Source organism: Drosophila subobscura, chromosome J (genome assembly GCF_008121235.1).
Source record: "Drosophila subobscura isolate 14011-0131.10 chromosome J, UCBerk_Dsub_1.0, whole genome shotgun sequence".
NCBI lineage: Eukaryota > Metazoa > Arthropoda > Insecta > Diptera > Drosophilidae > Drosophila > Drosophila subobscura.
Genome location: NC_048532.1, coordinates 13,170,895 through 13,184,353, shown reverse-complemented (window position 1 = coordinate 13,184,353; position 13,459 = coordinate 13,170,895). Strand labels below are relative to the sequence as shown.

Genomic DNA, 13,459 nt, shown 5'->3' with positions numbered 1-13,459 from the left:
TTTTTGTCTAATTTATGTCTGGATCCATACAATTTGTTCGTATTTTAATTGACCAAACGCTGTAAAACTTCTCAAAAGCTTTGCTTGAATTTTTTTTGGCATCAGAAATAATTTTCTAATCAAAAATAAATATTAATCTGTTTTATTTCATGAAGATATATTTTTATTTAATTTTTTATAGCTAAAGTATCACTTAAGAGTCAATTTGAATTCAGCATCTAATTATCCAACAGGGTCAAAGAGTGAGAGTGCGAGTGAAATGTCATTCATTTTGTAGCTTGTCATGGCCCACAATCATTATTTGATTTCCATTTATCAGCTCTGGCTGCTGCTCCTCTGGCACACTCCTTGGGCTTCTATGCTGCTGCTGCTGCTGCTGCTCCCCACTCACTCACTTATTCTCTGCCATGATTAATCAATATTCCATTCAAAATTATATCCTTCTGGCCGGACGCCTCCACGTGTCAGCTAATGTTGCCAGATCTAAATGGTTGGGTCTGCCGCTGACAGGATGGTGGCACGGTAACGGTAATGGGAACGGGAGCAGGGGCCAAGGCCTCCTCCTCGTTATGGTGCTCGTCCGAAGAGCATAAACAGAATGACATGGCAGCCAATTAATGTCCTACCATGTCTTGGGTTTGCACTCTGTGTGCACTGCTTCCTCTGCACCTCTGCACCTCTACTGCTTGCTGCTCCTCCTCCTGCTACTGCTTCTTCTAGTGGACTGCTTGCTCCCCCTCTGCTACTGCTTCTCCTAGTGGTCTGCCTGCTCCCCTCTCTCTCCTCTCTTCTGATCATCACCGTCTGCTGTGGCAAATGGGCAATTTGTTGTCGTTTATATAAGGCGCATTCTGTGCATTTTCATTGTTATTATTGCGCCTGTCCCTGGCTCTTACTCTGCCACATTCTCTGTTCCATTTCCCATCTCTCTCCCTGTCCCTTGCCCCGTCCCTTGCCTTGCCTTGCCCCCCACTTCGGTGTCTCTTTCTGTGGCTACTGCCATCTTTCTTGCACTTCCTGCCACTGTGTGCCACTTGTGTGCCTCGTTCTGCAGTTGTGTATATTAATTCTGATGCTGCACATTTACATGCAAAGCGGCATTTGTAATTTGTGGACTCCTCTTGTGCCTCCTGCCTCATGCCTTCTGCCCCATTCTGTGGGAGTCGTTCCGTAATTGAGTTCACGTCATGTGCCTGTCGATGGGTGGGGCGGGGCGTACCGCTGCACTTTCTCGTTTGCTCCTCCGTTGCTTTTCTCTCGCTCAGTCTCTCAGTCTACCGTGAAAACTTTTGCTGAGCGTTGCACTTAAAATAATGTTGCACCATTCAAAAAAACAAAACCAACGCGGAATATCCCCGCGGGGGGCAAGCTTAGAGACAGACAGAGGCAAACACAAACAAAAAGGAAAAGATTTCTATAAATCCGCACTTATTCCCAAAACAATAAAACGCGCAACAATTGCGACCATTTGGTCTTAACTATGCAACAGCGGAGGGGGAAGAACTTAGGGGAGGACTGGACTGCAGCAACAGCTACTATCCTCCATATTAGGGAATGCCATAATTCAGCTGAGAGCCAAAGGAGCGGCGGCAGGCTTCTCCACCAGTCCACAGTCCTCCTGCTAAGCCTGCACTCTTGTAGTCATTTGCCTGGGACCCAGCGGCAGTGGCAGCAACAGTGGCATGCAACAGCAAGCAGTGTGTATGCCAACAATTTAGACAACTTCGTTGGCGAGCAAGCAGCGCGCTCACTCCGTTTGGCTAAATTATCAACAAAAATACAGAAAAAAAGACTAGGAAAATAGGGGAAATACCCCGAAAAAAAGACAAAAGGAAGCGATAACTTGCAGCGTGGACCTGGTGGGGGTGGGGCTAGTTTTTGGAGGCGTGGGCGTCTCTCACACACACAAACACAATAAAACTTATTTACGAGTCACGACGGGGCACGGCGGGGCTCGGTCGGGGTGTGTACTGTGTGAGTCCAGGGCACCAACGTAGTTCATTGTAATGCACTTAAGGGGTCGGAGTGGGGCGGCAGGAAGAGCAAGAGGAACCTCCTAGAAAATTTGGTCGGAGATGCGCGCAAATGATATGCAAAAATGATGCAAGCATGGGCAGGCTGAGGGGCAAGTTGAACGTTTCGGTAAAAGGGTAAATGAGTGCGCAGCATGCGGCAGGCAGAGGCAGGCAGGCACATGAATGAAAGCGCCCCGAAAGAAGGCCAACAGTCAAGCGAGGGGTGGGTTGGGTTGTGGCAGTGGAGTGGTTGAATGAGGGGCAGTGGCAGTGCTCTGGCGGCAGAGGTTCCTGGGTAATATAAATGAAAGCAACAAGGGGCAAGCCCCCAAAGAGCAAAAGCAACAGCAACAATAATAACACAGCAGGCAGACAGAAGACACAGCAGACCGGGCAGGCAAGGGCACAGCGAACACTGAAAGAAACCACAAATTCCCCCCCATCCTTTTGCAAAAGAACGGTAATTATCAATAGCAGGGGAAATTATATTGCACATGTAAATTATCAACAGAAATTCCACACACAGGAAATTGCATGGAGTGTTTTTAATGTGAAGTCAGAGATCAACCAGAATTATAAATTGTATTAGATATTTGTGCAAATAAAATCAGCGGGAGAGTTTTCTAGGAAAACGATAGAACAGAACTTTTATTATGTTCAATGCAAGCTTTAATCTGTTTGCTGCACTGCTTGTCAGCAGACAGCGAAGAGCGCGAGAGCGAAAAAGCGCGCTCTCTTCAAGCGATCTGACAGTTGGGTGAAAAGAAGAGACAGCGCGATCCAATTGCTCTCTTAAGGATTTGTTTGTGACATATAAAAGGAAATTTGCAAAATTAGGCAAAGAGAATTAAACTAAGAGAAAACTAAAAGCAAAGGTGCTTAGGACAATTAATTAACATATCCTGCCTTATTATGCCAATCAGATATACGAAATCACCCCAAAATATACCATTTAACATGTAAATTCCTACGACAAATCACAATTTTCAGCATAAAAACAAACCAAACTCACCTCCAATTCTTTCCCTCTCTTTCACTCTTCCTTGCAGACGCAAAAAGTGGAACAAAACGATTGCAGCACGCACTGCCGGAGGCAATTTCCCCTCTGCCGCCGCCGCATTTCCTGGTAAGCAAGTCCATTCCATTCCGTTGCTAATGAGTCGGGGGCCACGCCTCTTTAAGTTTTAATAAGTGCGCGTCTCCCCCTCCCATTACGCACATGCCCCATTAGCGATGGGTCTCAATTTTCGCTCAGTGTAGGAGGAGTGCAGGTTAAGGCTACAAAAGGAGGAAAAGAAGTAAAAGGAAAAGGAGTAGGAGTACGTTCTACGTGTGGCATCGCCACGTCACAGTACGTAAAGTTCTCAGTAGTCGGTGAAATTGCGCGTCTTGTTTATTGTTGGTGTTGCTGCTGGTCCTGCCCGCCTGCCCCATGATGTTTCCTCTTGTCCTGCCTCATGATGTTGCCTTTATTATGGCTCTTTATTGTCGACTCATGCTGCAGGGAAATTGTGTGAGCTGTGAGGACGCGCGCCGTTGCAGCGGCAGCAGCCGAGCAGCATCTTCACCCACAAACCAACCAACGACATTCCCCACGCTCCACTCCCCACCCTGTGCGACGATATTTATGGCCTGCAATACTTTGTACGATTATTTATGCCTTCTCTTCTCTTCGTTTCGTTTCGTTTGTTTGTCAGCCATATGAGGAGAATGGACTCACGATCCATTCCACCTCTTCACCTCCTCCTCCTCCGCAATGTCCTCCTGCGGCACATGCAAAAGTATGGCAAAGAAGGAGCAGAGGCGGAGGCTCATTAAAATGTATGCCACAGAAAAAAGAGGAGCGGAAGAAAGCGACAGAAAACAATATGCAATATCCCGGGCAAGGACATTGTGTGCGGCGCTGCTGGAGTGCCGTAGGTGGAGGTGGGCGTAATCGTGCGTGTAATAAACGATAATCCATTATATATCAATTTTTATCGCACTCGAAGAAAGAGCACTAAGAGCACATTCATTGTCCGTGTGTGGGATATCATTTATGGCCTTGACAGGAGTGCCCACTTGTAGGAAGAAAGGAAAAGTGAAAGAGTAAAGATTTTACGTTGCTTTAATACTGACTCAGCCAGGATTGAGGCAGAATGTTAATGGGAATATGTAGGAGAACTATTGGAAAACTATTTAAATATTTATAGCCATAAATATTAAATGAAATTGAACCTAGTTAACACAACGCATTCATCCTGACTGTAACCCCGTTCCATTAATTCGGCGCACGCCCTCCATTAAAAAGTAAATTAACCGCAATCCCATTCGCACTCATTAGTCGCTAATCAGAGTTGCTCCGTAGATACCAGGAAAGAGAGACAGAGAGAGAGAGAGACAGAACCCCCTCCCACCACCTGCTGTTGCTGATGACCGCAGAACCTACACACAAAAACCCCTGCACGGAAATGTAACTGTAACTGTAACAAATCCCGAAAATCACTTTTAACGGTAATGCGTCACGCCAAATCGCAGTTAGAAGAGTGGAGTTACAGTTCCAGTTCCAATTCTAGATTCTAGGGGGGCCGTCCATCTGCCGAAAATTCCACAGTCGAAAACTTTTGACAGTAACTGTAAATGCCAAGCGGGGGGGCTATGGCTGCTTTTTTTTTTTTCCTCCGGGCTACTAATTAGCAGCCGCAAAATTGACGCATCATCATCCTGTCGTACCATCATCCTAATTATCATCATCATCATCATCATGATAATGATGGTCGTGTGGGCAGAGCAGCCAGCCAATATATAGACACTCCGCCCCATATACAGTATCGGTCGTTGTTATAGCGCCTCGTTTAGAGAAGTTCTTCTGCCCGTCCCGCACCCCCACCCGGTGGCTGCGGTTAATTAGGAAGCAATATTTAACGTTAATGCGAAATAAATCGCAGCAGCGTACAAAAAGTCGATGACTGAAGAAAAAGTGATAGGGTGGCGAAGCGGTTGGGGAAGGAGGAGCGGAAGAAAGAGCAGCAACAGTAGAAGAATGAGGGAGGAGGAGGCAAAGCAGCAGAAGAAGTCGCTCACTTAATTATGTTGACGTTTATGCCGGCATCTGCCAGGCACCCACACACACACTCACTCACTCACAACAAGAACAAAACAGAAGAGCGTTGAGCAGAAGAATAGGAAGAGAAGGGGCAGAACTTTGGTTCTGTTGCGGAGAGAGCACATTACATAGAGATGTGCGTGTGCTAAGCTTTGCAAGGCACGAAGGCATGCAGAAGCTCGAAAGTGCTCGACGTTTTCGTGTGCCAGCACGAAACACGCACGAAATGTAGCCCCGGTCCATCGCTAAACTCTAGAACCTAAAAGATCCCCAGCGGTAATCATTATTAATGATGACTTTTAGTTTACAAGCTAATTATTTGTTACTGTTACTTGGCGCGCATTGGAAAAAGAGAGCGAGAGGCGTGGGGCAGAAAGAAATATGCTAAAGAGAGGGAGGGCGGAGAACATTCGCGGCATTTCGCTGATTATTCTCCCAGTCCATTCCCCCCTTTTTGATATCGCTTTAATTAATTTATTGTATAGCCAGCCACTGGCCTTTTTTTCTCGCTTCTGCTGTGGTTTCTTTCTGCTGTTGTTATTTGATCTCTTATTAATTACATATTGGTGTGTGTGTGTGTGTGTGTTTTGTTTGCATATTGTTGTGTAATTCGGACATTGTTGTGGGTGTCAGTCGTCCGTCAATATTAATGATGAAATTGTTTGCTTTATTTGTGCCCCGATTGATCTTTCATCGCCGGCTCCAGACCGACTCTTAAGCGGATCTGAAATGGCAAACTAAACGTTGCGATAATTGCCAAAATGTAAATATAAGCCGCTTAGAGCTCAGCGTAGTGCAAAAAAACGAATCACATCACAAAAGAAGTCGGCGGACCAAGAAGCCAAACACTCAAAAAAACGAATCAAAATCATGTGAAATATGCTCGAATCGGTATAAATCTTTGTATGTAAATTGAAAGCGCTACCGCCCACTGTATGGAGTCTGGCGCCTATAAATTAGCAGACACAATCGGCCAACAGGCAAACAATGAATGGATTTGGAAATCAATTCGAAATTGGGTCACCACTCGTAGAATTGCGCAGACGCAACGGAAGCCGCATAGCGATAGGAGGTTTGACTGGCAGGGAAGGTTAGTGCTGGAAGCAGAGCGGATGAGCGTGTGGTCCGTAAAGATATCTACCCATCTGATACGTGATGTGTGGAACGGAAGGTACATGTAGTTAGGTACTTTTAGGGTTTTTTTGTCAGAGATTTCCTCCTTTTACTTAAACCTACAGCACCCCAATTAATACTAAATCTAGTAATTACACAAATTGCAGTTTTGGCTAGTCTCATCCCTCTGTATTGTCTGCACTTATTTTCCCAGCTGTATTCCTCTTTCTGCTGATTTACCCACAAAATTCTTGCGCTCCATTCCACATGCAATAATCTTTATTATATTCTATTCTACCCTCAAATGCTAATGATGTAATGCGAGTATCTCTCTCTGCAAATGATGCAACTACTCGCTGCCACTCAGTCGTTCAATGAACTGTTATAATTTGCATGAATTAATTCTGACAAAAGGCACAACAGAAAATCTTCTACAGTAACCTCTACGAGTAACTGTACTGCAAATACAACTGCAATGACAATGACGAAATTATGTTTATTATTTGTTTTGATTTTCTGTTGCTGTTGTTGTTGCTGTTGCTGTTGCCTGTGTGCTTGTGCTCTTTTAATAATTACGCAAACAAACGAAAAAATAACAAAAAATAAAAGGTAAACAAAAAATAGCAACAATATCTGCAAAAATGTGCGTGGGAATTCGTGAGTGCGAAAATTCCAAAAAATTATTACAAAATTTACAACAATGCGAATGGGAGACAATGCTAAAGATGACGACAAATTAGATGCAGAAAATAGAGGGGGAAAAATTAAATAAAAATGCAATTAAAATGCACAGCAACTACGTTGTGCAGGGAGTGGTGTGGGGAGGGACGCTGAAGAGGTCGCTCAGCACTCACGTTGGGAATAATTAAAACAATTTTATCCGTGTGTATGTGTGTCTGACATAAAACAAAAGCGAAAGTGTTGAAATATTTATGCAGAAAATGCACAGAAAAAGTGAGCAAAAGCAGTGGTAAAGCAGTGGCAGAGGGGCAAAGCAGTGGCAGAAGCGGAGGTAAAGCAGTGGCTGAGGTAGAGCAGCAGCACGTGAGCGAAAGAGAAGCAGAGCAAAAGGTAGCCAACGACAAGTGTCTCCCAGTAATAATAATGGCAACAGCAACAACAACAGCCATAACGAGGGGGGAAGCAACAACAACAACAAAGAGAGTAGAGGATAAGCAAAACAGAAACACAGAAAAAACGACAACGAAAGCAAAAGCAAAGTCGAATTTTAATTCGAATTTTTAATATCACGACGGACGACAAGTTGTAGTGCGGATTGCACGTACACACGTACATGCGAGGGTGGCTAGAAGGGTTGTTGGTAAATGGGAGACTAAAGTTGTAGCTTGTTGAATTAATATTGGATTGCAAGTCAAAATTTTTCAATGTGCATGCTGCATTTTGTGCTAAAAAAAACTCCAAAGTTGGTTTCAAAACTTTCCTTTTGCCCCTCGTCATGTGCATTTGTATTTTAAACGATGCACGAAATGTGTGACTAATTTTGCAGTTTTTTTGTTGTTGCTTTTGCTGTTTCTGCCATTGTTGAGGCAGCTACTGTGGACTGTTGTTGGACTGTGGCTGCCGCTACTGTTGTTGTTACTATGCATCACGACGCATGCGCCACCAGCACCACGAGCACTGCTGGCGTCATTTGGCCAAATGTCTGCCGAGCGTCTGCCTCTAGCCTGCCGCTGCTTCTGCTGCCGCTGCTGCCTTTTGAAGGTAATTAAAATGGAAATTGCATTCACAATTGTTGTTGTTGGATGCGACGAGGGTTGGGAGGATTGGCAGAGTGTGCCACGTCCGTTGCCTCGGATAAATGCGCTAATAACTTTATTCAGTTGTTGTCATTGTGTATGTTGTTTGCCATGGTTGAGTGTTGCTTTTGTTGTTAATGTTAATGTTGTTAATGCTGCTGCTGCTGCTCCTGCTGCTGCTCTTCCTCCTGCTGGTTTTTTGCTGCTGCTGTAACTGCTGCCTGGCATTGCAACATTTTGGCTTAGATGGCTATCAGCAGCAGCCACCAGCAAACAGCAGCGAACAGACAGACAATCGCGCGGAAATGGCAAATGATGTTGTTACCAATTTAGTTGTTTCTTCAGTTGCTTTTCGAATTGTTATTGCCTGATGCCCTTTATCTTGATTTTTGGAGTTTGCAGTGAAGAAAATTAAGGTTTTGGCACATTTTTCAGCGCTTATTTAGATGGGAAAGTGTATCTAAAGCTTCGTCTTCAGCAGCTACCCTTTCTTCCTCGCACTTTTTGTATGCATTTGGTCAAGTGCGTGTGAAGGGCAAACAAAGCGAATCGCTTATCTAAGACGCAGACAGAAAGAAGGCCAACAGGAAAAAGACTTTTATTTCACAGAGTTTTAATTTAATTTTCATGTGGTCATAAAAAAAGTTTGAGCTGCGATGTGCTTCGCGAGTGTGGAGCAGGGTGATGGCAGGGGGTCGGCAGTGAACACATTTTGGGCATCAACTTTTCTGTGTTTTTTGCGTGCGTTTCTTTGTGGCATTGCCTCCAATAGTTGAACATTGTCATATCGTCACTTTTATGGGCGTTACGGCACTTGAAAAGTGCAAATCGAAATGTGAATTAGTGTTAACCTTAATTTACATGTCCGCTGAGAGTTGGTTAATGGGGAGTTACGAATTACCGAATTACCGAACTTATGCAACGCCAGCTGGATTGGGGTCAAGGCATGAGAAATTTAACAGAAATAAGAGCACTCTTTGTGGCTTATCTTTTCATGTGTGGATTGAAAGCCAAAGATAGCTTACACTTTGTGGATATATATTCAAAATCTAAGCAAATTCCAAGACACTTTTAAGCCGCGGTCCAGCCACAATTAGCCTCCGCCAGAACACATGTAAAACTGTGAGAATCACAATAAATGGCCACCAAAGCAATTAGCCACAGACAACCGCCGCCCTGCTCAAAAAACAATTTGTAAATTATTTATTAATAAACATAAAAATAGCAGCGGGAACAGCAACAGAGAGAGAGAGGGAGAGAACAGCGATTAAGCTGCCATAACAAATACACAAAAGTCAGCGGAATGCCAATTAAAATTCAAGCCACATCGCCGCTTAATGTCATAATTATTAGCCAACTAAAGAGATTTACGTATTTTGTTTCATAAAAGTTTGTTCCTCCTGTTCTCCAACCCGCTGTTGCCCGTTATTGTGCGTGTTGGCCGGAGAAGCAGGCAAAGCAACAAAAAAACGTTGGCCTGGCATCGATTATGCAGGAACAGGAAATGGCACGCAGTGGCGGCAACAGGAAGGGCGGTGGGGTGCCACGTTAGCCAGACAGTTGACACGTCAACTTCTCGGCGTGTTAACGAACAAATCTATCTCGTGGTCATAGGCAAACAAATATGGCCATAATTAAAGCATCACATGCCAAAGCAAGTCACGTAACAGAAATAGCAACAACATTTAATTTGCGCTTATTAGCGCACACATTAATGTGGCGAAAATGAATATTATTCAAAAAAGAAAGTCCGACAAAAAAGTTGTGCTAAAATTGTGGCCAACAATTGATGGAATATGCCGTGCTGGCACACGGTGTGAATGCAATTAATCGATTACTAAAAATGTAGTTAAAAGGCCAACAACAAAAAGCGTTTATTAATTGTTAATATTTAATTTTGATGCCATAATTCTGAGCTAAGCCATGAGGCCTGATGTTCAGTGATTTTTTGCGATTTGGAAGTCAGCAAATGTTTGATAGTTTTTTGTGGGATTTATGGTGGATGAAAGGAAGCAAGCAAGGAAGCCCCAGTTGCAAAAAAATATGTAGATGGATGGATAGACAGTGGGACAGATTTTGTGTACATTTCGTGGGCTTGTTGATGGGATAAATATCCATAGATATTGATGGTTTGAGGGACGAATCCATAGACGAAGAGCTAGACTGTAGTTTATATTATGATTAAATATATAATAAATATAATTGCCCAAAGAAACTTTGCCCCCAGCGATATCCTTTGTCTGCTTTTGCCTACTTTCGTGCGCTTCAACATTTTTTGCTGTTCGACTTTAAATGCAAAATTTTAAATTGAAGCGGGGCGAGGAGGAGTGCACGTTACGTGGGTAATCTGTTGCCAGGAAGCCACCTGTCGTGAGCATTGACCTGAGGTTTATTATGCTGCTCCACGCTCTGTCTCGCTCCCACTCACTCTCGCTGTCTGTCTGCGTCTGACTATGGAAATTTAATCAAATGAAAGCTAGAGGCAATTATCCTTTAAATACAATTAATTAATCACGCAAACAAACACACACATGCAGGATATAAAATACACAAACACACAGGACATGCACACAGACACACACACACACCAATATGCCCCCAAACGGTATTCACACATACACACACAACTACAACTGTTATTTCGAGCGTAAAGTGCGACGATTTTTCGCCCATGTCCTGCTGCCACCCGGCCGGCCGGTCCATATTAACATATCCTGCGTGTTTAAGTTACGCATAAAATTATATCCTGATTGAATTGCCCAAGCAGCCGCCAGTGCCGTGCCCCGGACAACACACACAACATAAAATATGCGATTTTCAATAAAGTTGCCATCAGAATTTGTGCTGCGCCTCGTCCAGCTCTACCTCTTCGCCCCATTGTGTGTGGCAGGCAGCCAGGCAGCCAGGCTGTAGGCTACAGGCAGTCCGGCACCAGAATCCTTGGCGTTAAAATGCGCACCCACGAACATAAATCACGTGCGTGAAAGGAGCGCAAAAAACGAGAGAGGAGCAACGCGTGAGAGAGAGAGAGAGTGGGAGAGGCGGCGCCTCGCCTGGCAAACGGGAAATCAGCAGAAGCAGAAGCTGATTTTTGTTGCTGTTGCTGCCACGTACGTTAACGGCCTATCGGCTGCACTGCATCCGCTTGGACTGGACACTGGCTATTGTTCGGTTCGCATTGCGAACCCTGCCCCATGCCGTTGCCCATTCGCGTTGCCATTGTTGCCGCCACACGTGTCAATGGCAGTGGCAGCGGAGGGGCGAGCGAGCACATTTTCACTGTCGTGTTTAATTAGACTCTAAGCCCAGAAGGTGCATTGGCATCGTCATCAACGCGGCCAGGCCCGGCACCTGCCACTTGCCACCTGTCCAAGTCCACCATTCCAGACGCCTGTCCCCAACAGCGCACCTTTTCCCCGCTGCGTTGTAGGCCCCTGTTGAAACCCCAACACAATAACCAGCCTAATGCCAAATGTCCGCTGTCCGCTGTCCGTTGTCCGTTGTCCGCTTTAAGCTCAACTGTTTGGTCTGAAGAGTAAACTGAATGGAGAGTGGAATTGGGTTTGCCGTTGCCCTTTGCTGCTTTGTTTGTTGTGCAAAACCTTTGAGGAATGAAAATTGGTTGCCATTGAATGTTGCTTGCAATTTATGGGCAGTAAATGAGAGATGGATGTGTGGTGATTGATGGAATTAGTGGAATTATATTAGGGAATGAAAGCTAAAGTGATTGGAAGCCAGAAGGTGGAAGCTTCTTCGTGGAATTATGCACTCTTTGGATTACTATTTAGAGACTTTGATCGCTAATAAATGATATTTGTTTGATAGATCTATGAGTTTTTGGCTCCTAAATACCACTTTAATCATCACATTTAGCGGCCAAATATCGTATGCAGAGTACCGTTTAGAAACCTCTTCAAATCTCCTACGTTTAGCCGTTGTATTCCTTATTTTTCTAGCATTTTCTTACATCCTCAGGGTTCTTTCCTTTCCTTCCTTGCGTTCACCTTTTATTTCCATGTGCTTTTGGCACCGCCTACAACTTGCACCCTGGACACGTGATGATTTTGCACCTAGCAATTAAGCAAGTTGCCGCTGCTGTCCCTAAGGTCTTAGCCCTCCCAGTTCTTCCTGCCCTTGCCTAAACTCTTTCCTAAATGATTTAACAATCTTTGCCGCTCCGCCCGCCCCTCATTGCGTGCCGCATTATTATTTAGTTGCCAAACAAAAGTGCTGTTGGCTGTTGGCTGTTAGCTGATGGCTAGATGGCTGTTGGGGAGTGCATATATTAAATATGAGAAATATGGAAAATGGAAATGGAGAATTGAACAACAAATTGGGCGATTTGTTTGGCCAAACGCCTCGTTTGTTGCGCCCCGAGGGCAGGCCGGGCGGCGGCATTCTCTCTGTGCATTTTCGCCAACTTTTAAGTGCAATTTTTAACGTTTTCATTTTCATTTTTGCTTTCGTTTCGTTTTGTTTCTTTTGCTGTGTTTTGTTTCCTTTTTGTGTTGTTTGTGGCGTCATTCTGTGCCCTTTTGGCATTTGTGTTCTTGTGGCCCTGCAGCGATTGCACATTTCTTATCATCTAAAGCCCATAAATGTCCAATGGCTGCGTCCACTGATGGCTCTGATGGGCCTACTCGAGAGCGTTTATGGCCGCTTAAAGTGGCTGAAAGGCAGGAAGAGCCAGAGCTGGGAAGCATCGCCACATAGCGATCCCAGAGACAGCGACAGAGCCAGCGATGCTGGCAATGTTTGACATTGCAAGAGGGACAGAGGCAAGGGCCATGGCCCATAGAACGACTCGCATGTCGCCCTGTCATATGCGCAAATTAGTCGTTAGTCGATGGTTTGGGGGCCAACGAATGGAGGCTGGAGTGTGGATTGGGGGGAAGCTTGAAGCTTGGTTGGAGTGAGTCGAACTCTACGCGAGTTTAATGACTTTGGCGTTAGATGGAGACGATGCTGGCGCTGCCTGCCGCTGCCTGATGAGGCGCATGATAATGGCCTATGATGGCCGCGTTCTTGTCAAAGTCGTGAACCGGGGCAAAAGCAACGGCAAACTGCAACTGGAGTCTCTGCCACATCGCTGCACATGAAGCAGAGAGACAGAGACACAGACACTGAAGTGGAAGACAGTTCCGGGGCGCTGTGCTGTTTGCTTTCTACATAAATATAACCATAATTAGCATGTCGCTGGCTTTTGAGCTGCTCTTCTTGACTCTTGCAACGCTCTCAGAGTGTGTGTGTGTGTGTGTGTGTGTGTGTGCAGCATATTGTCAACGCTTATGGGTTCCTTGACTCTTGCAACTTGCAATCTTGCGGCTGGCTGGAGTTCATTTGATTTCCATTTTGCCATTTTCTCAGTGTTTGCCGTTTATGATTTGTGTGCCGTGTGTTCTGTGGAGTCTTAACCTTACCCTGTAAGAAATATGCAATCATTGGTGCAGCGCAGTCTGCCGAGTGCTTTATGGCTCTTCATCGCAATG

At 44.9% G+C, this 13,459-nt stretch overlaps 1 protein-coding gene across 2 annotated transcripts in view; it reads left to right on the top strand.

The window, feature by feature from the left end:
* The window catches only part of LOC117895848 (serine-rich adhesin for platelets), a 115,262-nt gene that overhangs the window by 42,285 nt on the left and 59,518 nt on the right, over positions 1–13,459 (top strand). For both annotated transcript variants that reach the window (XM_034803809.1, XM_034803810.1), the window contains exon 3: positions 3,065–3,141. The gene's annotated coding sequence lies outside the window, so the exon portion shown is untranslated. The remainder of the gene's footprint in view (positions 1–3,064; positions 3,142–13,459) is intronic.